Source organism: Bubalus bubalis, chromosome 5, assembly GCF_019923935.1.
Source record: "Bubalus bubalis isolate 160015118507 breed Murrah chromosome 5, NDDB_SH_1, whole genome shotgun sequence".
In the NCBI taxonomy this organism is placed as follows: Eukaryota; Metazoa; Chordata; class Mammalia; order Artiodactyla; family Bovidae; genus Bubalus; species Bubalus bubalis.
The window spans coordinates 79,811,468-79,837,253 of record NC_059161.1 but is presented as its reverse complement, the minus strand read 5'-3'; the positions used below and the strand labels follow the sequence as shown (position 1 = coordinate 79,837,253).

The window sequence follows — 25,786 nt, the reverse complement described above, 5'->3', positions numbered from 1 at the left end:
CCATGGATGGAGGAGCCTGGTAGGCTGCAGTCCATGGGGTCGCTAAGAGTCAGACATGACTGAGCAACTTCACTTTCACTTCTCACTTTCATGCATTGGAGAAGGAAATGGCAACCCACTCCAGTGTTCTTGCCTGGAGAATCCCAGGGACGAGGGAGCCTGGTGGGCTGCCGTCTATGGGGTCACACAGAGTCGGACACGACTGAAGTGACTTAGCAGTAGCATGCGCCCTTTCCATGCTAGCCCCTTACCTTATCACCTATCCCAACCACTATCCAGAATTTTGTGTTTACCATTCTTTTCATAAACCTATGTATGCCTAATCAAATATATTATTTAATCTTAGTTCATATCCTTTATTTAAAAAATATACTGTGTACAGTCTTCTGGAGCTTATTTTCGTTCAATATTATAATACTAAGATTTGTCCCTGTTAAGTGTAGCTGCTGCCGCTGCTGCTAAGTCACTTCAGTCGTGTCCGACTCCGTGCGACCTCATAGATGGCAGCCCACCAGGCTCCACCGTCCCTGGGATTCTCCAGGCAAGAACACTGGAGTGGGTTGCCATTTCCTTCTCCAATGCATGAAAGTGAAATGTGAAAGTGAAGTCGATCAGTCGTGTCTGACTCTTCACAACCCCATGGACTGCAGCCCGCCAGGCTCCTCCATCCATGGGACTCTCCAGGCAAGAGTACTGGAGTGGGGTGCCAGCAGTTCATCCATTTTTACTGTTACGTACTCTTTTATTGGTGAAGACTATCACCCTTTTTCACCATAAAGAACAGGATTACCACAGACTTTCTTGTTCATGTTTTCCGGTGCAATTCTCTTCTAGGTATCAGTCTCAGAAGGGAGTTGCTAGGTCTTGGTATGTGAATATTCAGCTTTACAAGATAACGAGAGATTGTTTCCCAGTATGTTTGTAGTGGTTTTGCTTCTAGCAGTAAAGTGTAAGAGTTGCTCTTGGTCCATGTCCTTAGAGTACCTGGTATCATCAGACTTTTAAATTTTTGCCAATTGAATGGTATAAATAGTGTCTCTTTGTTGTTGCTGTTAAGTTGCTAAGTCGTGTCCAACTCTTTGCGACCTCATAGATTGCAGCATGCCAGGCTCCCCTGTCCTCCACTATCTCCTGGCGTTTGTTCAGATTCATGTCCGTTGAGTCAGTGATGCTGTCTATGGATATCTCTTAGAGGCCTTGATTTGCATTTCTCTGATTAAGTGAAGTTGAAAAACAAAAATAATAACTTCACAGATCAGACCCACAAACATTGCAAACATTGGAGTTATTGGATATAGAAAAATATAGAATATATTTAATATGTTGAAAGAAATAGGAGAGTATTGAAATAATACAGGGACAGGAAACTCAATTGATGAGGCAGATATTCAAAGAGAACCTCTAAAAATGAAAAAAATACAGTAAAAGAAATTAATATTTATGAATTACTTGAAATAGTATTTTGTGGCCAAAGATAAAATTAATGAGTTGTAAAATATTTCTGAGTAATTACATAGACAATGGAAGATGGAAGAAATGAAGATGGAAAATGCTGAAGAACTATAGAAGCATAGAATATAGAACAGAGACTGGCCAGATAGTAAATATGTTAGGCTTTGTGGTCCACATGGTCCCTGTTATAACTACTCAACTCTGCTGTTGTAGAGCAGTCACAGACAATATATAAATAAATGGCTGTGGCTGTGTGCCAGTAAAACTTTACTTATAAAAAGAGATAGCAGGTCAGATTTGGCCCAGGTTGTACAGTTTGCCTACACTGGGAATAGAGTAAAAAGATTCCAGTATACACTTATGACAATGTTTAAAGAAGCAATGGTTTAAGAATGGATGAGGTATAATCATTATTAATATACTCTGAGGCCTAAAGAATCCCAAAAAGGATACGTAAAACTCACCATTAGACACACAATAATGAAACTACAAAATACCAGAGATAAATAATTTTTAAAGTAACCAAAAAGATAAATTACTTTAAGGGAATGACAATTAGACTAACAATAGATTTTTCAACTTCAACAATAAAAGCAAGAGGATGGTGAAATAGTATCTTCAAAGTTCTGAAGCAAAAAACTGCTAACGCAATATTCTGTCATCAGTGGAAATCTGTGAAGAATGAGGGCAAAAATAAAGCCCTTTGTAGACAAACAAAACCAGGTTTCTACCAGTAAGATTTCCACGAAAGCAACTTCTAAGGGAAATAGTTCAAGAAGAAGAAAAATTACCCAAAAGGAAGGTTCAAGGAGGAATGATGAGCAAAGGAAATTGTAAACATGGTGCTAAATCTAAATATTACTCACAAAGAAAATAAGGATGATGGTGTCTAATTTCTAATGATAAAATGAAGCTATACATTAAAATTGCCAGTAACAATAGCATATAAATTGGAAGATAGAGTCCAAGTGTTCTAAGCTCCTAGTGTAGTTTGGGAAGAGGTTAAAGATACTGATTATCAGAAGTTTCTAAGTTAAATGCACATTCTAGGATTCTTAAGCTTTCTAGGCTAACACAAAAACTAGGAATAATGTAACTTCCAAACTAGTGGTGGGGATGAAAATGGAAAGAAAGAAAAGAATGAAAATAATAGGAAATGTGGCAGTTAAAAAAGGTTCAGACTGTGACACAGAAAAAAGTAATAGCTAGTACCATTTATTGAGTAGATGTTGTTAGTCATTTTGAATCATTAATCTTCATAATTTCATGTAAAATACAAAGTAGACATTAAAATTTTCAGTTTCTCTTATTACTACATGCCTATGCTTAAAACAAGATCTGGAACTTAGTAAGCACTCATTTGTTGAAGAAAATTAAATGGGAGTGAATACTGATTCCTGTCTAAAGATGAGCAAACTGAGGCTCTGACAAACATGATAAAAAGAAACGCAACAGACAGTATGAAAGTGAAACTCGCGTCTTCAGAGGCTGTAACCACACATGCCCCTCTGTTTTCATGTCTGTGAAAGTAAGTCAACAGTGCTTGACCCACAACAGTCGTCATCGGATGCTCCGTGCTCGCCAAATGATGAACGCCATTGCTGGGGGACTTTTGCAGAGTCCAGCCCAGGTGTGTGGACTTCAGCCATACCTACTTTCCCCTCTACCGTGTGCAGACTTTCCCGCTCTTCTCTGATGCAGAAGTGTCCGTATAATAGCTGAGAGCATGAGCTGTGGAGGCAGGCAGACCTGGGTTCATGGCCTGTCTTGACCGCTATAGGACTTTAGTTTGCTGTAGGACCTTGGGCCTCCACTTCTTCAACTGTTTAAAGGAGATGAAAACAGCTGTTTAAAAAGGTGAGCTTCCCAGGTGGTGCAGTGGTAAAGAATCCACCTGCCAATGCAGGAGATTGGGTTCGATCCCTGGGTCAGGAAGAACCTCTGGAGTAGGAAATGGCAACCTGGTCGAGTATCCTTGACTATAAAACCCCATGGACAGAGGAGACTGGTGGGTGACAGTCCGTGGGGTTGCAAAGGGTGGGGCACGACTGAGTGACTGAGCAAACGCACATGAAAAAAGGTGGTTGGGCTTCCGGAGTGGTCCAGTAACTGAGACTCCTGCCAGTGCAAGGAGCATGGTTTGACCCCTGGTCTGGGACGATCCCACCTGCTGCAGGATGACTAGGCCCACGCACCCACCATAACCACTAAAGCCAACGTGCCCTGGAGCCCACGCTGCACTGCGGGAGAAGCCCGTGTCCCACAGCCTGGGAGGAACTCCTGCTCGCGACAACTAGAGAAAGGCCACACGCGGCAGTGAAGACCCAGCACAGCCAAAACTAAATAGTCTTTTTTTTAAAAAAAAAAAGGTGTTTGTAAGATTGTGAGACTGCATGCCAATCACTTTGACGGTGGAGATCACAAATTAGGTCCCAGTTTAAATTAAGAGAGAGTAGGCGCTTTGGCGCTTTAGGGAACAGTAAGAAGAGAATCGTTTCTAACACTGGAGTAGAGATTAATCTGGGTGACCTTAAGGTGTTCATTTCTTCCTTAAGCAGAAGCAAGGGAAATACTGCCGCGCACCGCCACTCACTCTCTGACTGGTGAGCAGCCTCTAGTGACTCCAGACCCAGCAGTTGAAATGGGCTGATTGAGAGCATTAAATAATAACCATAATAATTATGTTTGAGTGCTTACCATGTGGCAGCACTGTGTGCTTTTACAGAGGTTATTTAATTATCTTGAAATCTTGTGAAGTATTTTAAGTGGGGCTACTATTATTATCCCCATTTTATCAATGCTAAAATGGAGGAACAGAGACATTAACTTTCCCAGGGTCAAGCAGGCAGTGATGATGGATCTCGGATTTGAACCCAGCTTATCACTGCACTATATCTTAAAAGGTGACTGAGCAAAAGAGCCCTCGTGTCTGGAAAGCACCTTCAAGGTAACATTGTGGGAAAAGCGTGGCCCTTGTCAAATTCAGATTTGGATTCTGGCCCTGCTTTACTACGTGGCCAGTGAAGTGAAGTTGCTCAGTCATGTCCGACTCTTTGCGACCCCATGGACTGTAGCCCACCAGGCTCCTCCATCCATGAAATTTTCCAGGCAAGAGTACTGGAGTACTGGAGAAGAATGACAACAATGGGTTGCCATTTCCTTCTCCAGGGGTTCTTCCTGAACCAAGGGTCGAACCCAAGTCTCCCGCATATACAGGCAGACGCTTTTACCATCTGAGCCACCAGGGAAGCCCTGTGGCCAGAGACAAGGTATTTAACCAGTTTTCTTCTTTGTAAAAGAAGGGTGGTGGTATCTGCTTCCCAGGTTTGTTGGGAGGATCAAGGGAGGTCATACATGATGTACTCAGAAAGACTGGGGACCCTGTATTTTCATAGTGAGTCAGGAAGGCCTTAGCTGTGCCTGTTCTAAGCAGAAACTGACGTGCTCTGAGCTGATAATGGGGCGACTTCGGGGGAATGAGTAGATGAAGGCTGACTTTTTTATCTGCTGCTTTAAAGGATGCATTGAGCATTGCCCTGATCACCCTTCTATGCTACCGGCCGCCCCAACACACAGAGCATGGTATTCAGAAAGCCCGGTTTCCCCTCCCCTCGGCATGGCCACGCCTCCGTGTCAGGATGGTGAGTTGTCTGATGTGCTAGACCCTCTGGGGGCTCTCAGCTCTCTGCGAGTCTGGGGTAGCTGCCCTCTGGGCCACTGGGCCTCTGCCTCCGCTGCCAGGATGGGGCTGAGCTCCCGGTGGCCGCAGCAAGTGGGTTCCACAGTCCTAAGCTAGACTGTTTCTTCCCTTCTCACCTCTTTGTACCAACACTATTCCGTTTGCTTTCTCATCTTTTTTGTTTTAATTTATTATGGTAAAATGCACATAAAATGTACCCTTTTAACCATTTTTTAAATGTACAGTTCAGTGGTATTTATTACACTCACATTGTTTTGCTACCATCACACCGTGCTTTTCCAGAACTTTTCATCATCCCAAATAAAAACTGTACCATTAAACAGCAATCCGTGTACATCACCCAACCCCACCCCCAGCTGAGCCTAGGCAGCCCCACGCTGCTTCCTGTCTCTATGAATTCGTCTAGAGTAGGCACTTTGCATAAGTGAACTCATGACGTGCTGGTCCTTTGTTTCTAACGTTTGTACTTTGCATAACTTTTTCAAGCTTTATTCATGTTGTGGCATATATCAGAATTTCATTCCTTTTTAAGGCTGAATGATATTTCATTGTATCGATTCATACACTGTTCAATATGCAACATTTTGTTTATCCATTCATCTGTTGATGAATGCTCCCTTTTCTTTAATCTTTGGACTTCTTTAATCTTTTCTTTCCGCACATCATAATTTGCAATAATATGGAGAGAGCAGCTTCTTTCCCTGCAGTAGAACACAGAGGGGGTCACTGTCCCAGAAGCTGAGGGCGGGTGCAGCTAAGCGTGCTGTTTGTAGACTCTGCTCTGAAGCCCGTACTGGGTTTCACCCTTCTAGAAGTCTCTTCCCAACAGGTACTTAATGCGCTGACATCAGCAAACCCAGAAGTGCTCGTGGGAACAGAGAGCAGAGTTACCTGGGGCATCAAGCCTGCCTTTGCCGCCTTCCTGGGGTCAGAGCCGGCCTTGCCCCAGAGGCATTCCATAGTCAGTGCCGTAGACACAGGGTACAGGGATTCTAGAGCAGCTGTTATATAGATCTCCTGTTTATGTTTTTGAGTTTTTGTACATTTTGTTTTGTATATTTCTTCTTACCAGTCTGTGTCATTTCTATCTCCTGCTTGGCAGGTCAGTATTTCTGCGTGTACTATACTATACTCACAGGGTTTCTGAGCAGACACGTGTCCAGTCTTCTTTATTTAGACTTTTGTACCTGGGAGTTCCCTTAGAAGGCTCTCTTCCTTTCTCTGAGTCTTCCCGCCTCCTGTTTTTGTTCTCCCTTCTCTGCTTTCCCTCTTACAGCCCCTCGATGCACCAGAGCTTTGGAGCCTGTATCTGGACCACAGTCTGTGCGCCCAAGGTGGCCCTGACTCCGACCGTGACGCATCTTCAGGGTGTCTACAGCTCCCTCTCACGGGGCGTGGAGCACTATGCTAACCCTCTGAGCTCATCAGGGTAGGAATCTCCCAGCTCCGGTGTCCTGGGCGGGGCCTAAAACTATCTGATTTTTTCATATGGGCTGCTCTCATCTCTTATTCTGGTTTCTGTCCACTTTTTAAATAGGAACTTGTAACGTGTAGTATGTCTTAGTTTCCAGGCTCTTCCTGTGCTTGTGTGCCTTAACTGAGTCATGTCACCTTTAAGACCATGTGTGATAAAATCTGTAGAAGGAATATCATCAGTCCTGTTTATCTTTTTTACTTTTATTTTTTTAGATTTTGAACTTTTGTTGGGACATAGCCAATTAACAATGTTGTGATAGTTTCACGGGACTAGCAAAGGGGTTCAGCCCAACATATACATGTATCCATTCTCCCCCAAACTCCCCTCACATGCAGGCTACCACATAGCATTGAACAGAGTTCCGTTTGCTATACTGTAGGTCCTTGTTGTTTATCCATTTTAAATATATTAATAGCAGTGTGTACTTGTCTATTCCAAACTCCCTAACTATCCCTTCCCACCATAGTCCTGTTTATCCTTAAAGGCTGTTTCAGATCACATTAAAGTGCTTTGAAACTATAAAGCATTATGCAGACATTACCACAGTCTTCTTTGACTCGCATGAACTTTTCTGCCTTCCTCCTTGGTTTTCCTGACACCAGTTAACAGAAAACCTCAGGCGAACTCCCCAGATATGGCTGCAAAAGTTGGAGATTCTGGAGAGATCCATGAAGGGGGAGTATCAGTATCTTCCTGGTACATAGAGCCAGGATCCAGAACAGGTAGTAAGAAGGGTAAGAACAAGGTAGCCAGAGGTACCGAGAGCCCCTGACAAAGGGGCAGCCTTGGTTGCCTCCCTTCTGCTAAAGCTTTTTAATGCACCTGATTTTCATCCAAAGGCAATGGGCCTTTGGATACGAAAGAAGTAATCACCTCCCAACCTAATATGAGGTCAGTTACTTACTTTCACTATCTCCTTTTTTCAGATGGGAAAATTGAGGCCTAGGAAGAATGGATTTGGATGAGAGTGGCCGAGGGGAGGCGAGTCTAGTGCCGCTCAGGAAGACCCACAGGGGCAGAGCCTGGGGCCGCAGGCAGGTCTGTGCCCAGCCAAGCCCAGCAGGGCCCAGGCCCGCGGGCCGGCCACTTCGGGTGCAGCCTCCGTCACACTGGGTTCACTTCTGCTTTTCTTCCTTAGGTATTTCTTAGAATCTAGTGACCCAAGGCAGTGTGTGAGGTTGACAGTGAAGTATCACTGCCAGCCTGTAAGGCACCTCTGGAATGATGTTAGCAAGGTGCTCCTTGCAGATGAGCCCAGCCCATGGGTGCATAACCCACCTGGCAAAACTTAGCGTGTCTCTCCTCCCAGTGCCCGGCTCACTATGGGCTCATCGTTTTCAGGGCACACGTGCACACCCATGTGCTGTATGGAGCAGCTCTGGAAAGCTCCCCTTTGCATGTGGTGTGGGTGGGGCCCAGAGTTGGGGGGTAGGGGTTCTGTGAGTGATCTTGTCCTGGCTGCCAGCTGGCCTGCGGGGCCAACCTTGGAGGTGCTGGATACACACAGGTGGATGGTAAGGGGGGCATTTCCACCCTTCATTTGACGCCTAATGCAGATTTCTTTGCGTTATCGGCCCCGTTTTCCCATATAGACTGCAGTCTTTTTGTCCCAGCGCCTGGCACAGTGTTTGACTCATAGAAGTTTCAGTGTGAAATGAGGGGATTTCCATTAGGCTTTCCGCAAAGGGGAAGCACTGGGGTTCTGGGAGATGTTTGCTCTAGTTGGTAGGAAACGCAGAGGATCTGCTCCCTGAAAAGGCAAGGAATTTAACTCTGGAGTACTCTCACTGATAAACCTGCCTCCTAGCTTGTGGCTGGTCAACCCCCGGCCCTGCCCTGCTTTGAGAAGCTGGCAGGGCATACATGGTACTTAGCCTACAAAGGTCCTACAGTCGCCGCTTCTGGGTGTAGAGAATCCTGGTCAGCTCTGTCCTTTCCACCTCTCCAGTGTGAGTCAAGCTGGCAGGAACTCTGGAAGAGGCATCCAGGGGGTTCTTGTACAATGCAGAGAGCTGTCACGAGCATGAAAGGGAATTCCTAGGCCAGGTGGCCCCGTTCAGCTGAGCGCTCCTGCTGGAAAGACGTGGTAGCATTCTGGCACGCGACACTCTTCTGCCCCATCTGGTCCTTTGGCACGAGAATCAGGAGTCCCGACCGAGGGCCTGGGGAGGCAGTACAGTGCTGCTGGTGTGGGAGTGACCCGAGGGGTAGGCCTCAGTTCTGGGGAAACAGCACCTCTATGTAGCACTTCTGGGCGAAACTCAGGGGCTTCGCAGGGCCTTGCCTTTCCCGGAGCAGCTCAGTTACAGCCTGTGTTCTCCTTGCCTCCTAGGTTAGGTTGGCTGGGCATTTGATACAGAAGAGAGGTTGCTCATCTTCCTATGTAATTCCTAGGTTTAACTCTTCCCCGACATGGTGCCTTATCATCCTAAACACAGGGCCTTCACCCTAGCCTCCCCAGGAAGAATGGGAACTATGAAGACTGACCATTTTCTTTCCCCTGTAACCTTCCGTAAACTTCGCTTCGTTTTACCATACCCCACTCCTGTCTTGGCTCTTAAAACGACTCCAATCAGAAGAAAAAGGCTGTTCACCCTCCTACCCCTCTTTAGGGCCATATTCTGTTTGTTCTCCCGGAAACCATGGCAACCTGGCCTAAGAGGCCACTTCTACCATCTTGGGAGTTAATGTTCCAAAGCCTTGTACTCACAGCTCTGGACTCTCTAATACATTTTTCCAAAGTGGGACAGGAGCCTTCGAATTTTTAGTTCTGCTCGAAGAAAGTTTCAAACAAACCAACCCCTTTGGTTAGGAATGGAAGCAACATTTCCTGCAGGATTTGGAATATGAATGTAGGCAACATTAGCTGGGAATCCTGAAGCTGTGGTCCACGCATTTTTCATTTGCCTCTTTCTTCTTTGACTTTTCATAATTACTCAGTTACTTAGAAGACTGTTGGAGCTGGTTATCTTTTAGCTTGCCCCAACTTTTTTTTCTTTTCTCTCTTGACATGTTTGTACTTCTTGCTCTGGTGCTACCTTTTAAAGTCCCAAGTTGGGCATCCAGGGAGCTGTGATGATTAACTGCAGGAGCCCGGTAGAAGAATTCCACAGCCTTAGACGGCAAAGTTTCCATGGCTTCGCTGCTGTGGGACGTCCCCGTGAAGGAATCCTCTTGAGCTGGCTGTTGGAGGAGGGAGGGCGGGAAGCGGGGTAGCCTGTCCTTGGCTTCTCTTTGGACTTGGCAGCTTGCAGAGGGAGGGCTCAGAGGCTGAAGCCCTGAAGGGCGGGCGCTGACCTCCCCCCCCCTACACTGGAAAGGATTGTTCTCTGCTGATATGGATCTTAACTGATTTGGAACAGCTGGCCAGGATGTGTGAGACTGGAGAAGCTGGGAAGAGTGCTCCAGCAAATTTTTGCTGAAGCAAATGTTAGACAAATAGTGTGAGATGCCTACAGAGGTCTGGCCCTGCGGGGTTAGGATGCCTTCTGCTGCTCCTCCAGTTCCCTCTGCGAATCCTTGAATACTTACTTGCGTAGTGGTAGGGAGGGCTAGGAGAAGGTGACTGTGTCACCAGGGAGCTGAATGTTCACCTGCATCTGTCTGTTCACAGCCCCAATTTTATAGAATCACAGTGCAATTCAAGTGAAACAGTGGAGCCACTTTGCAGCTTGTGGTTGGGTAGGACTAGCTTATAATGTTCTGTTGTGAATTTTCAGCCTTTGTGGCGGCACAGAGAGGAGCCAGAGTCCAGTTGTGGCCCCAGATGTGTTTTATATCTGTCTAGTCTCCCAGCCTCTTCCTCCATCAGGTCACTTCCTATCTATACTGGATTGGGAACTTAGCTGAGCATACAAAATCCTGACTTCAGTTTGTTACCCGTAGGAATAGTCTTGCATCCTTCCTTTCCCACCGCCTCTGTTAGGGGTCTTCACTTCTGAGTCCTCAGTGTTTCCCTGTGCTTCAAGCATGATTGGATGCTACATATTCGACTTAGCCAGGAGAAGGCAATGGCACCCCACTCCAGTACTCTTGCCTAGAAAATCCCATGGATGGAGAAGCCTGGTGGGTTGCACTCCATGGGGTCGCTGAGGGTCAGACACGACTGAGCAACTTCACTTTCACTTTTCACTTTCATGCATTGGAGAAGGAAATGGCAACCCACTCCAGTGTTCTTGCCTGGAGAATCCCAGGGACGGGGGAGCCTGGTGGGCTGCTGTCTCTGGGGTCACACAGAGTCGGACACGACTGAAGTGACTTAGCAGCAGCAGCATTCGACTTAGCCAGGCTTCCCTTGTAGCTCAGCTGGTAAAGAATCTGCCTGCAATGTGGGAGACCTGGGTTCGATCCCTGGGTTGGGAAGATCCCCTGGAGAAGGGGAAGGCTGCCCACTCCAGTATTCTGGCCTGGAGTTGGACATGACTGAGTGGCTTTCACTTACTTATTTACCTACTTATTCGACGTAGCCAGGCAAGCTCCAGGAAGGTCTGGGAGAATGCAGGTTGGTTCGGAGTTCAGCCTGACTGTCTCTGGGCCATTCTCCAAGGGACACGGGTAGACTTGGCCCTGTGCTGGGACTGGCCATGGCAGCCCCACGAGCACCCCACTCGCCTCTGAGTGTTCCCAGACTCCTTTGCTGTTTGAGCCAATGTGGACTTGACAGGGCTGATTGGTTTCAGAAATTATCCAGGTAAGGAGGATGGAATTTTGTCCAATTAGATTGCCCCTGGAAATGTGGGAGAGAATGAGAGAGATTTTGAGATTGAGATAGATAGATAGGCAGACCGATAAATAGATATGTTGTGAGGGTGAGAGGCAGAGAGAAAGCGAGAAGGAAGCAGGCAGGAAGAGAGGGAGAGATATGGAAAGTGATGTACAGAAATATGAAAAAATAAGGCTTAGAATTGAGGTATAGAGAGAAAAATGAGGAGGTAAAAGAGACTGATACTGGCTATTTTTCCCATGATTTCTGGCAGTGCAGTGCTTCAGAAATAATCCAGAAAACATGCTTTTCTGCCATTTCCTACAGACCTCTCCCCAAGAAACAATCACCATGATTCTCCCAGGTTTTTCCTTGGAGGTATGGCAGTGATGTTTAAAATGCTGTGCGTGGGAGTTTAGAATTGAATGGGTATCAGGAGAACCTGAGTTCTGTATAGTTGGTCTTTGCTTCTGCCTAGAGGGTGGGTGATTCCTGCAGCTGATTTCCCTTCCATCCGCAGCAGAAAAGCCCTGTGGCTGTGTCCCGGAGAGCGAGGGTGACAGGCCTCCAGTCCACCAGCCCCGCAGCCCCCGAGAGGCCGTGGGGACGGGCCTGTGCTGAGGGTGGGCCCTTGGGACTGAACAGTGGCTTCTCTGTGCAGGTTGGGTCTCCTTCCCGGCCTTCCATCTTTCTCTTTCCCCTGGGGACAGAAGCGCGTGGGAGCAGAGAGGGGTCGCTCACTCGTGACCTCCACGTTTTAGGTCAGGCACTGAGGCAGGAGCTGGGAGAAAGAGGTGACACACCCTTTCCACTCGCCCAGAATACACAGTACCTTGCACTTTCTCTTGGGATGCATAAACCACCGCCAGCTGGGGCTGACTCACCTCTCTGCCTGCCTGTTGTCTCTTTCAACAATGGGCCCTGTGTCCATCTGAGCCCTTTTGAATAAACACTGTTTATAACCGAGATTTTTAGAAGCTTAGTCTGCCGTGGGGGTTCTAGGACATGTCCGCTTCTTTGTCTTTAATGTATTCCTAAGGAATGACTGCTCAGCCTGAGTAAATGCGCTGAGACTTACCAACAGGAGCCCTGGAGTCTGGGCAGTCTCGGTCTGCTCCCAGCAGTCCAGGACGGTGCCCATGTTGGGCCCTCCCTTCCTGCCCTGCAGGGACAGTGGCGTGCTGGCGACAGCTGGTTTGACAAGCCTAGAGACCATGCCCGCTCTGCTCCTTTGACCTCAAGGGTCTGCCAAGACTGATTTCTGTCCCAAGTTGCTGATTTTCCCAGCAAGATTGTATCAGCTAACCCAGACTGTCAGTTAGGACCTTGACCTCTCCTGGGGCAGCAGGGGGTGCTTCCCTTGTGGAATCAACAGCAGCTTCCCCCTCTGCCTCTCTCTTCCCCTTGGGGACTGTTCTCATTGATAGCCTTTCTGAGCCATAGTGGCATCTGGGAGGCATTCTGTTCCAGTCTGAGATGGAAAGAATTGAACCGTCTGTGTGATTTGCTCTTGTTAAAACTGCCCTAACTTTGTTTTTAATCTGATTAATATGCCCTTCGGCAGGTGGGGTTTTTTTTCTCCTACTAAGGATGTAACCATCTGAAAGGAACTAGAATAAGGTGGAGAAAGAGGAACGGTAAAATCCTTCAGCATCTTTTGTATTCCAACCAGCTGTTTCTGCAAGGTGGCTCTCTGTTCTTTAGATATCATCTGATGACTGGCGTATTTATCAGTCAGCACACACTCTCAGCTCAGTTGTGTATGTGCATGGGTGTGGGTGTGAGATACCACACGGTAATCTTCCACCCTCTCCCTCTTGGGCTGCTTATGCCTGATGGCGCATTTCTTTGTTCGTATTTATTACTTCACATTTGCCTGGGCGAGTGGAGAAGGTAGGAGGCTGTGTTGCCCCATCCAGTAGCCAGAAAATACTCCCTACTTCTACCAAAAGCTTTTCCCACGTGCCTAGTGTCCTGGTGTCCAAGGATAAATCAACCTTGCTTTTGATCATCCTCCAGCATCTGAACCTTGAATGCTGGCTCCTTGGTGCTGGTGAGAGGTCCTTACCATCCTGATTTGGACCGTAAACCTTGTTCTACAGGAGTATCCTTTCCCCCCAGAGCTCCCTGAGAAGAGAGAATTGAATGAAAGTTCTCTGTACAAGTGGCAGAAACAGGTGTCCCTTCAGAGGTACCTCAGAAGTCATTTCCTCCAGCCCTCCAGCCAGGAGTGTCTGGGATCCATGCGGGATGGCTCTGCACCCATGGCTGGGCTGGGAGCGGAGGGTGATCGTCTTGAGACTGTCTTCCCACGACCCCGTGTCTTGGTCCTGACGAAACCTGCATCCGGCGGGGGGCTGGTGGGGAGACAGGGAACCTAAGGAATGCTGCTGGCTGGAGCCAGCTTTGACAGGAAAGCATAGGACAAAGCGCCTTTGTCTCTTCTCAGAGCCAGTGGTGCAGAGGTGAGAAAACCCAGAGTTGGGGCTTCCCCGTGCTGAGCTGAGGCAGAGGCATGTAGGGGCAAGAAGCCATACATTTCCCTCTTCAAAGGAGCTGACCATACTCCTTACTTCAGTCTTCCCCTTGCTGGTTCAAATCCCAGACTCTGTAATAGAGTCTTTTTCTTCTTGAGGAAAGATGCAGTGGCTCTTTTTTTTTTCTTTTTTTTTTAAGCAGTTTTGGGGGTTGGGAAAGGAAAAGTTTGAAAGTAAAATAATAAAAAACCGGCCACTCTGCCATTACAGGCACATAAATAGCTACACCATCGTGGGTCTGCACACTCACTTTGCCATAGCAACCTCAGCAAGTGTTTATAGCAGCCTGTCGCCCCGGCTGGAAAACAGCAGCTGCCGCGGCTCACCCACCACACCCGTGCCGCCTGAGCCTCAGAGCAGCGGGCACCCCCCCCCCAACCCGAGGTGTGGCGGGGCCGTGGGAAACGGCAGAGCCAAGGCAGCATGGGATCCAGATGTGCAGCCATGTCCGACTCTGCAACCCTGTGGACTGTAGCCCTCCAGGCTCCTCTGTCCATGGAACCTTCCAGGCAAGAACGCTGGAGTGGGTTGCCATTTCCTTCTCCAGGGGACCTTCCTGACCCAGGGATCGAACCCGAGGCTCCCGCGTCTCCTGCACTGGCAGGAACCCACTATGCCACCTAGGAAGCCCTCAGATGTGCCGAGGAGTGGTAATATCCTGAGAACCTGAAGTGAGGGGTGGGCGTCTTTCCTGCCTATTTCTTCTCTTTCCCCTGGGCATCACCCCATCTCTCATCTCCTGCAAAGTCGGAACCAAAGTGCAGAGGGTGCTTAGCTGCACGTGAACCCGAAGGGGTCCGGGTTCTGAACCTCACGAGGCAGCTTGTTTGAACTTTCTAAATAAATCCTGGCTTCTGTTGCAGCCTATTCAGGGAGGTCCTCTCAAGTCTCTCGAGGACTCACAGGACAGGGACTTCCCTTGGGAAGATCATGGGTCTCTCTGGGAACGAGGCTGCCCTGAGATGAACAGAAGCAAAGATCAACATTCTGGAAGGACAAAAGGAGGGGGAGATGGGACAAGACCCTCGCGCGACTCCCCTGTCAGCCTGGATCTGAGGACGGTGTTGGGCCTGGGCCTCCGCTGGGAGCCTCGGTTGCTTTATCTTGGTGTTGCTGGAGATTCTCACAAGTTTGTAAACTCTGCATCCTTCTCAAGTGTGGTACCCAGACCAGCAGCAGCATCCCCTTGTCAGGGAGCTTGTTGCAACGCACATCCTCAGACTTCCTGAACCAGCAACTCTGGGAACCCTCCCAGAAGTCTTTTTTTTTTTTAATTTATTTGCAGGGAAGCAATGGAAACACAGACATAGAGAACAGACCTATGGCCACGGGGTCAAGGAGAAAGGAGTGGGTGGAATGTATGGAGAGAGTAACATGAAAACCTACACTACCATGTGTAAAATAGACAGCCAATAGGAATTTGCTCTAAGACCCAGGGAACTCAAAGCGGGGCTTTGCGACTTCCTGGGAGTCTTGATGTTAACGCAGGTTTCAGAACCGCTGCTCCAAGGCATAAGTGCAAGAAAGTTTGATCTGCCCAATTTCAGAAGCCCCGCCCTGACTTAGCAGCTCCTACCTATACAGTGTATAAACAAAGAAGAGTGAACCTGGGTAGTAAGGTGATTTATTCAGGGGTGCTCCCGGATCTCTGTCCTGATAAATGCCATCTTCTCGGCGTGGAGCCCTTGCTCGTTTGTCTGGAGCTTCCGGGATCTAGCTGGGCTGAGAGATCTGGATTAGACAGGTCCAGGGGTGGCTGTCTATACTGGCAAGACTGTCATGAAGCAGACAGAGGCAACAGGAGTGCCAACCAGGCAGTGTGGTACTCCGGGGCACACAGAAATGTTATTTTGCTTCCTCTCCTCCTGAGCCCCTGGGACAGCTGCCCACAGCACACCGTTTTGGTGGATGACATGTGACCTCCCTCGCACCCTGAGGCTTCCACCAGAGCCTGAGGTCTAGGAGCAACGAGATGCTGACCAACTCCAATAGCCAAGGGAGACTGACCCTTCTCCCTCTCTGTAAGCATGACATGGTTCTCTTGAAATTTGTTCGTAAAAATAATACAGGATATAATCCAGCTGCTAAATAGCGCCCCCCCCCCTTTGCCCATGGGGCCAAAACGTGAAAAAACCACCTCAGCGCCAAGAAAGGCAGTCTGTTGCCCACGAGTGTGTGTGTCCTGGGTCTGCGAAAGCTGCTGCCCAAGGGTCTGCCTCCTGTCTGCTGACCTAGTGCAAGCAAGCTGCTCCTTGCTTAGTGTAAGAGGAAGGTGCCCTTTTAACGCATGTCCAGCACATTTCCCACCATCTGGCCAGCACTCCTTGCATCAGACAACAGACCTTCCGAATGGGACGGTTACTCCCGCCTGAACTCAGCTCTTGTCCTCCTTCATCCACTGAAGGGGGTTACTGTTCCATCCTCTACATTTTTTTTTCCCCTGAGCTCCAGCTTTCTGTGAACACTCCCGTAACACCCCCTGAGTCACCGGCAGGCATAGCAGTGACCCAGGCCAGTATGACTCAGATGATTTGGAAATAGGGTATATTCCCTATGGCGCTAGGCCCAAGGGACTGCCCATTTTCATTTTGCTGTATTGGTGCTATTTTGAGGATGAATCCAGGAAGGTAACAGTGCCCTGTTAGGAACATTGCAGCTTCAGTTTCCCAACCCATGTCATGAAACTTCCTGTCTTCACCTTGATGGTTCTGGGGTCTCTGACAGGGGCTTGGATCAATAGATATCAGGAGCAGAGTATCATCAGCCTTGGGCCAATTCTCGGCTTCACTGTTCAGAGAGAGCTTGTGCTCTCTGTGGGCCTGACCTCTCCCTGCCATCTGAAGGCATCTGGCCAGAACTGGTCAGTTTTGTTCTCATTGTCATGGCATATCTTAGACAGTGCAGTCTCTTCAGGTCTGAAAGGCTTCAGTAGCGTAGCATGTTTTATCTTTTTCCGGTTTCAGGTGCAGACTATTGAGTCAATCGTACTGTGGATTCATGGTCCAATATTATCGTGATCCATGCAAGGCCCTTCCTGTGCTGTTTCCCATATTCCACACCTTTTCCCTTCCCTCGCTGTGAGCAGCATTCTAATGTGTGTCTTTTTGTTTAAATATATCCCTTAAAATGCATATGTTTTTAATTTTTGTTAAAGTACCCTTTTTTACCTGCACTAAGCACTGTTTTTAAGATCAGCAATATTGTATGTACATCTGATCTGCGTTTCTGTTCCATGATATTCTCTGTTATCTAGCTCATGTATTTTTTATGCCCATCAGTGGGAGAGGGGATCCCAGGTTGCCTTCAACTCTGTCACCACAAATAATGCATAGACTTAGTTTGGTCAAGTGCAAGGTGGCTCCAAGGAGGAGGGGGAAATTCTGAATCCCTGAGACCCAGGGCTTGAGGACACCACATCTTCTCTACACAGATGCTTTGATTCTGGCACTGCATTTCTGCTACTGAATTGAAGAAGACCTTCTCAGGGTAGCTTACCTGGTGGTTCAAATGGTAAAGAATCTGCCTGCGATGCAGGAGACCTGGGTTCAATCCCTGGGTCAGGAAGATTCCCCGAGAGAAGGAAATGGCAACCCACTCCAGTTTTCTTGCCTAGGAAATCCCATGGACAGAGGAGCCTGGCGGGCTACAGTCCATGGGGTCGCAAAGAGTCAGACACTTTCACTTTCTCGAAGGCTTGTGGGGATGGAGCGGGTAAGCCAGGAGGCCTCACATAAGCCACCTCCTCACCAGTAAGTGATGTCTTCGCTTTAGGAAGGGAGTACCCACCAGAACCCAGGGGCTGGCAGAGAATTAGCATCGGGTTCCAGCACCACAGGCTGCAGTGTGCCATGCTGGGGTCAGTACGGAGGCCTAGTTTTGGTGCCTCAGCCCTCCCTTGGCTTCCTGGCACCAACCTGGCTGTTGCTGGCAATGAGAGGGGGGTGCCACCCACCACCTGAACTCCCGCCAGCATCCTCTGCCCCGACCTTCTGCCCATATGCCTCCACAGGGCCTCGGAGACTGGAGGAGGGTGTGCATGCAGGTCTGCTTGGCAAGCCAGCAGGCACTAGGGCAGGGGGAGGGAAGGAGAGCCCTGAACCACAAGCAGGGTGGCTGCGCGACCCAAGTGGTGAGAACTGGCGCTGGTGGGCCAGCCTCTGGTCATGGGAATAAGAGGCCTGTCATGTCATGAGGATGAAGCAAAGCAGCCTCCGCGTGGTATTTAGACCTTCAGAGGAGGGCCAGCCAAGCATGTCTCATGCAGGGCAGCCTGCCCTGTGCAGGTGCTTGCCAGCTTTCATGAAAGGCCTCTTAGAGGTATGCCAGCGACAAGACAAAGAGCGAAGCTTAAGACACTGTAGGGAACTGCTCCTGCGGGAATAAGAAGAGAAGAGGTGTCTCTGTGCCTCTCCCCATCCCAGGGCTGATGCCCCGAGTGTGAGGTCATGGAGTGCAGGGAGCCCTCAGCCCTCTCCTTCAGCCTCTGAGTGGGAACTGGATATACTTGGAGTCATGCCATCCGGAGCCAAGGGCATTCTGGCCAGGGCATATGCACGTGGGGGCAGGGCTGGAGTGGAGGGTGTCAGCCCCTCATAAGCTGCGACCTGCTGCTGTAGTTGCCCAGGAAGCTGAAGGAGGTAAGGAGGTGTTTCCCTGATGTGTAGTAGAGCCTTTAGGGCTCTGGGCCATATAGGTTTATATGGGCTTCTCGTCAAGCTTTAGGAAGTAAATCTGTAGCTTTGTTTCCTTTTTCGTAGAGGATTGACCTTGTACTTGAGGCTTTGGATTCAGGCTAGGACACAAATCCTGGTTCTCAGAATCTGTATTTCCCTCCTATAAAATGGCGTGCCCTCCTTACAAGGCTGTTAATGAAGATTCAGAGAAACAATATGTGGAATAATGAGAATAACTATGTATGGACCAACCACTACATAACAGCTGCTATGCTAGGCTGCTGTTTATATATCAGTAATAATACGTGTGTACTTACATGAATCATTTCTCTCTGAATGGGAAAGGGTGGGCCTGAAGCAGATTTCGTGCTGTTTGGCGCGTTATAAGGTGTCTCGATCCTGTTCCTGTGCCACCCCCATCCTAGCGGCTGCCGGCAGCTCAGAGGCTGGAGCTGAGCTCCTTTACCATTCCCGGCAGGTCTCGCAGGGGCCGCCAGCCTGCAGCCTGGGCCTGCGGCCCCCTGCCATTTCCTTTCTCCTGTTGCCATTCATACTTCATTTCCCATGCATCACGCCAGATTCATTAGCAGCCTTTGGCAGTGGAGATTCAGGGAGTGGGTTCCTTTCACATCCTCAAAATACCCTACTCTGTCCCCTACATAGGAAGTTAACTTTTTTCCTCATATTCTGAGAGCACCCCAGGAAGGTTTCTACGAGTAAGAGATTTCTAGGCAAAATTGGAGGAAACAGCGTCTGACTATTGTTTATGGCTTGGTGGCTTAAGACATGAGGTTTTTTTTATCTCTGACAGCTCCTCACTTTGGAACTTGCTGGGGAGGTTAGCTGCAAATTGAGTTATCAGAAGTGTAGGGCGCTCTGCTTCTCAGGTATGTGTAGGAACTGGAGGGGATCTCTGATCCTCACTGTGTGGAATGTGAGGGAACTGGTTCTGAAAGAGAAAGAGCAAGTGCGAGAGTCAGTACTTCCTCTAAGCGGTGGTAAAGAACCTGTTAGATATTTGTCAGAAAATGAAGAGGCCCAGATTGGAGGGGAGGAGTAAGGTACAACAAGAGGACGGCACAGGAAAGGCCACTGACTTGCCGAAGAACAAGGCACTTTTTATGGCTTTGAATCTCAGCGTCTTCATCAGTAAGGTGGGAGTCACAGCCGTCCTACCTAAAATTGGTGGCAAATCCTGTCACGTGTCACTACAGGTTATACAACAGGTGTTACAGAACTGTAGGAGGAAAAAAATTACAATGATTTAGTGGTCATGTAAGTAGTAGGATTTCTTGACCCCGCAGGAAAGGAAGAAAATTCCCTCTTCCATCCTGTCATCATTAGGCTGGCAAAATGCTAGAAACGGGGAGTGAGAACATGCCTTACCCAGAAAGCCCCGAGCAGCATGACTAATCCTGACTTCACGGGAGGCGGTGGCCTCCCAGGCATCAGAGCGTTGCGCCCGGGGCTGAGGCTGGGTGAGCACTTACCGGTCGTTCTTTGCCAGTTGCCTAATAAGGGTAGGGGCTAGGCAAGCTCAGCCGCAGAGAGAGAGCAGTATTGGCTCTGGCTCCTGCTATGCCTCCGAATTCCAGAAGCACTTTCGCAGAGAGCCCAGCTTAAAAAGGGGTCCCAGACGGGCAGCACCCCTTGACTTTGTGCCAGCAGCTTCGTGCCTGGCCTGTGTGTGTCTCAAGGGCGGCCTGAAGCAGACCAGCTTCACCCTTTTCTACCTGCCACATGTGTTCTGATCGTAACTGGCCTTTTCGCATTGGTTGTCTGTGTGAGTGGAAGACTCGGGTCTCTTCAGGCTGCCCCTACTTCTCTGGAGGCCCAAGGCTGCACTGCACTAGTTGTTCCTTTGCCAAGTCACGGCCGACTCCCGCCACCCATAGACTGCAGCACACCAGGCTCCTCTGTCCTCCAGCATCTCCCAGAGTTTGCTCAAATTCACGTCACTGAGTCAGTGATGCTGTCTAACCAACTCATCCTCTGCCACACCCTTCTCCTTTTGCCTTCAATCCTTCCCACCTTCAGGGTCTTTACCAATGACTCAGCTCTTCACATCAGTGGCCAAGGTATTATAGCTTCAGCATTAGTCCTTCCAATGAATACTCAGGGTTGATTTCCTTTAGGATTGACTGGCTTGATCTTGTTTCAGTCCAAGGGACTCTCAAGAGTCTTTACAACATCACAATTTGAAAGCATCAGTTCTTCAGCATGCAGTCTTCTTTATGGTACAACTCTCACACTTACATGCCTGCTGGAAAGATCATACCTTTGACTTTACATACAGACCTTTGTCGGCAGTGACATCTCCACTTTTAATATGCTAATTTCATGGCTGCAGTCACCATCTGCCGTGACTTTGGAGCCCAAGAACAGAAAATCTGTCACTGCTTCCACGTTTTCCCCTTCCATTCACCATGAAGTAATGGAACTGGATACCATGATCTTAGTTTTTTGAATGTTGTTTCAAGACAGGTTTTTCACTCTCCTCAAGAGGCTCATTAGTTCCTCTTCACTTTCTGCTATTAGAGTGGTATCATCTGCCTATCTGAGTTTATTGATATTTCTCCTGGCAATCTTGATTGCAACTTGTGATTCATCCAGCCTGATATTTCCCATGATGTACTCTGCTGCTGCTGCTAAGTCACGTCAGTCGTGTCTGACTCTGTGCGACCCCAGAGATGGCAGCCCACCAGGCTCCCCTGTCCCTGGGATTCTCCAGGCAAGAACACTGGAGTGGGTTGCCATTTCTTTCTCCAATGTATGAAAGTGAAAGTGAAGTTGCTCAGTCATGTCCGACCCTTAGCAACCCCATGGACTGCAGCCCACCAGGCTCCTCTGTCCATGGGATTTTCCAGGCAAGAGTACTGGAGTGGGTTGCCATTGCCTTCTCCAATGCATGAAAGCGAAAAGTTAAAGTGAAGTTGCTCAGTCGTGTCTGACCCTTAGCGACCCCAAGGACTGCAGCCTACCAGGCTCCTCTGTCCATGGGATTTTCCAGGCAAGAGTACTGGAGTGGGGTGCCATTGCCTTCTCTATGATGTACTCTGCATATAAGTTAAATAAGCAAGGTGGCCACAGGACTGGAAAATGTCAGTTTTTCATTCCAATCCCAAAGAAAGGCAATGTCAAGAATGTTCAAACTACCACACATTTGTACTCATTTCCCACACTAGCAAAGTAACGCTCAAAATTCTCCAAGCTAGGCTTCAACAGTACATGAACCAAGCTGAATTTAGAAAAGGCAGAGGAACCAGAGATCAAATTGCCAACATCCATTGGGTGATAGAAAAAGCAAGAGAATTCTAGAAAAATATATACTTCTGCTTCACTGACCATGCTAAAGCCTTTGACTCTGTGGATCACAACAAACTGTGGAAAATTCTTAAAGAGATGGGAATATCAGACCACCTTACCTGTCTCCTGAGAAACCTGTATGTGAGTCAAGAAGCAACAGTTAGAACCAGACATGGAATAACAGACTGGTTCCAAATCAGGAAAGGATTACATCAAGGATGTATATTGTATAATATTGTATAATATACCCTGCTTATTTAAGTTCTGTGTAGATTACATCATGCAAAATGCCAGGCTGGATGAAGCACAAGCTCAGTCAAAATTGCCAGGAGAAATATCAATAACCTCAGATACGCAGATGACACCACCCTAATTGCAGAAAACAAAGAGGAGCTAAAGAGCCCTTTGATGAGTGAAAGAGGAGAGTGAAAAAGCTGACTTAAAGCTCAACATTCAAAAAACTAAGATCATGACATCCAGTCCCATCACTTCATGGCAAATAGATGGAGCAACAATGGAAACAGTGACAGATTTTATTTTCCTGGACTCCAAAATCACTTCAGATGGTGACTGCAGCCATGAAATTAAAAGCCACTTGCTCCTTGGAAGAAAAGCTGTGACAAATCTAGACAGCATACTAAAAAGCAGAGACATCACTTTGCCAACAAAGGTCCATCTAGTCAAAGCTATAGTTTTTCCAATTGTTATATATGGATGTGAGAGTTGGACCATAAAGAAGACTGAATGCCAAAGAATTGATGCTTTTGCACTGTGGTGCTGGAGAAGACTCTTGAGAGTTCCTTGAACAACAAGGAGATCAAACCACTCAGTCCCAAAGGAAATCAATCCTGAATATTCATTGGAAGGATTGATGCAGAAGCTGAAGCTCTAGTACTTTGGCCACCTGATGCAAAGAGCCGACTCATTGGAAAAGACCCTGATGCCGGGAAAGATTGAAGGCAGGAGGAGAAGGGGATGACTGAGGATGAAATGGTTGGATGGCATCACCAATTCAATAGACATGAGTTTGAGCAAGCTCCAGGTGATGGTGAAGGACAGGGAAGCCTGGCGTGCTGCAGTCCATGGGGTCACAAAGAGTTGGACATGACTTAGCAGCTGAACATCAACAACAAAGCAAGGTGACAATTTACAGCCTTATCATACTCCTTTCCCAGTTTTGAAACTGTCAGTTTTTCCATGTCTGGTTCTAACTGTTGCTTCTTGACCCACATATTCTCAGGAGACAAGTAAGATGGTCTGATATGCCCATGTCTTTAAGAATTTTCCACATTTGTTGTGGTCCACACAGTCAAAGGCTTTAGTGTAGTCAATGAAGCACAAGTAGATGCTTTTCTGGAATTCCCTTGCTTTCTCCATGATCCAATTAATGTTGGCAATTTGATCTCTGGTTCCTCTGCTTTTTCTAAATCCAGCTTGTACATCTGGAAGTTCACAGTTCACATACTGCTGAAGCCCAGCTTGAAGGATTTGGGGCATAACCTTTCTAACATATGAAGTGAGCGCAATTATACAGTAGTTTGAACATTCTTTGGCATTGCCCTTCATTGGGATTGGAATGAAAACTGACCTTTTCTGGTCCTGTGGCCACTGCTTTCCAAATTTGCTGGCATATTGAGTGCAGCACTTTCACAGCATCATCTTTTAGGATTTTCCATAGCCCAGCTGGAATTCTGTTGCCTCCACTAGCTTTGTTCCTAGTAATGCTTCCTAAGGCCCACTTGACTTCACACTGCAGGGTGTCTGGCTCTGGGTTAGTGGCCTCACCATCATGGTTATCATTAAGACCTTTTTAATATACTGTATTCTTGCCACCTCTTCTTAATCTCTTCAGCTTCTGTTAGCTTCTTACTGTTTCTGTTCTTTGTCATGCCCCTCCTTGCATGATGTCGCTAATGTTCTTAAGGAGATCTCTAGTCTTCCCCATTCTATTGTTTTTCTCTATTTCTTGGCACTGTTCATTTAAGAAGGCCCTTTTATCTCTCCTTGATCGCCTTTGGAACTCTGTATTCAGTTGGGTATATCTTTCTCTTTCTCTTTTGCTTTTCTCTTCTTTTCTCAGCTATTTGTAAGGGGTTGCCTCTCAGACAACCATTTTGCCTTCTTGCATTTTTTTTCTTGGGGATGGTTTTGGTCACTGCCCCCTGTACAGTGTTAAGAACCTCTGTCCATAGTTCTTCAGGCACTTTGTCTACCAGCTCTAATTCCTTGATTTGTCACCTCCACCGTATAATTATAAGGGATTTGATTTAGGTCATATATGAATGGCCTAGTAGTTTTCCCTGTTTTCTTTAATTTAAGCCTGGAATTTGTAATACGGAGCTCATGATCTGAGCTACAGTCAGCTCCAGGTCTTGTTTTATAGAGCTTCTCCATCTTTGGCTGCAAAGAACATGATCAGTCTGATTGTGGTATTGACCATCAGGTGATATCCATGTGTAGAGTCATCTGTTGTATTGTTGAAGAAGGGTGTTTGCTATGACCAGTGTATTCTCTTGACAAAACTCTGTTAGCCTTTGCTGTGATTCATATTGTACTCTAAGGCCAAACTTTCCTGTTATTCTGGGTATCTCTTGACTTCCTACTTTTGCATTCCAATCCCCTGTGATGAAAAGGACATCTTTTTTTGGCGTTAGTTCTAGAAGATAGTGTAGGTCTTCACAGAACCAGTCAACTTTAGCTTCTTCAGCATCAGTGGTTGGGGCATAGACTTGGATTACTCTGATGTTGAATGGTTTGCCTTGAAAATGAACCAAGATAATTCTGTTGTTCTTGAGGCTGCACCTAAGTACTGCATTTCAGACTCTTTTGTTGACTATGAGGGCTACTCCATTTCTTCTAAGGGATTCTTGCCTACAGTAGGAGATAAAATGGTCATCTAAATTAAATTTGCCCATTCCCATCCATTTTAGTTCACCGATTTCTAAGATGTTAATGTTCAATCTTACCATCTCCTGTTTGACAGTGTTCAAACTTGATTCATGGATGTAACATTCCAGGTTCCTATGCAGTACTGTTCTTTACAGCATCGGACTTTACTTTCACCTCCAAACACATCCACAGCTGAGCATCATTTCTGCTTTGGCCTAGCTGCTTCATTCTTCCTGAAGCTATGAGTAATTGCCCTCCACTCTTCCCCGGTAGCATATTGGACACGCTCTGACATGGGGGCTCATCTTCCCGTGTCATATCTTTTTGCCTTTTCATACTGTTCATAGGGTTTTTGCGGCAGGAATACTGGAATAGGTTGCCATTTCCTCTTCCTGTGGACCAAGTTTTGCCGGAACTCTTCACTGTGACCTGTCTGTCTTGGGTGACCCTGCACCGCATAACTTACAGCTTCATTCAGTTATGCAAACCCCTTTACCACGACAAGGCTGTGATCCATGAAGTGGTTTTTGCTAATGGTTATAGCCTAGATAATGGTTATTGCTAATGATGCTGCTTGGAATTTTCCACTCGTTTGGGGGGTGAGGGAGTTCGCTCTCACAAGAAAAGATGGAGGGGCACATGGGGATTATTGCTTTTCTGCTTAAAGGACTAGATAACAAAAGTTCATTAAGATCAAATTAACCTTTTCACATCACTCGACTGTCCTATACAGGACACTGGTCATCTTTCATCTAAGATTTCCAGGTACTATTTCTATTTAGAATGCCATTCATTTATCAATTTCTTCTTCCAGATAAAGGTGGGAGGAACTGAGCCCTAAAAAAAACTGAGCTCTAAGAAAGCTCAGTGACTTGTTCAAAAGGTTCTTGGGAAGATGGTAAATCTGGTTCTGAATCTACTATGAGTTATTCAGCCAAAAAAATTAGCTGAATGCCTGCTTTGTGTAGGTGATTGTCTGGGCACTGGGGAGAAAGCATTGAGCAAGACACATGAAAAATCTCTGCCTTCACGAAACAAACATGGCAGTAG

General features: G+C 47.3%; 1 protein-coding gene across 7 annotated transcripts in view; it reads left to right on the top strand.

Annotated features, from left to right (window-relative positions):
* The window catches only part of ATP2B4 (ATPase plasma membrane Ca2+ transporting 4), a 103,187-nt gene that overhangs the window by 20,604 nt on the left and 56,797 nt on the right, over positions 1–25,786 (top strand). The window contains exon 1 of one of the 7 annotated variants that reach the window (XM_025277691.3): positions 18,256–18,505. The exons of the other annotated variants lie outside the window; for them this stretch is intronic. The gene's annotated coding sequence lies outside the window, so the exon portion shown is untranslated. Of the gene's footprint in view, positions 1–18,255; positions 18,506–25,786 lie in introns of those variants that run through there. 7 annotated transcript variants of the gene reach the window in all.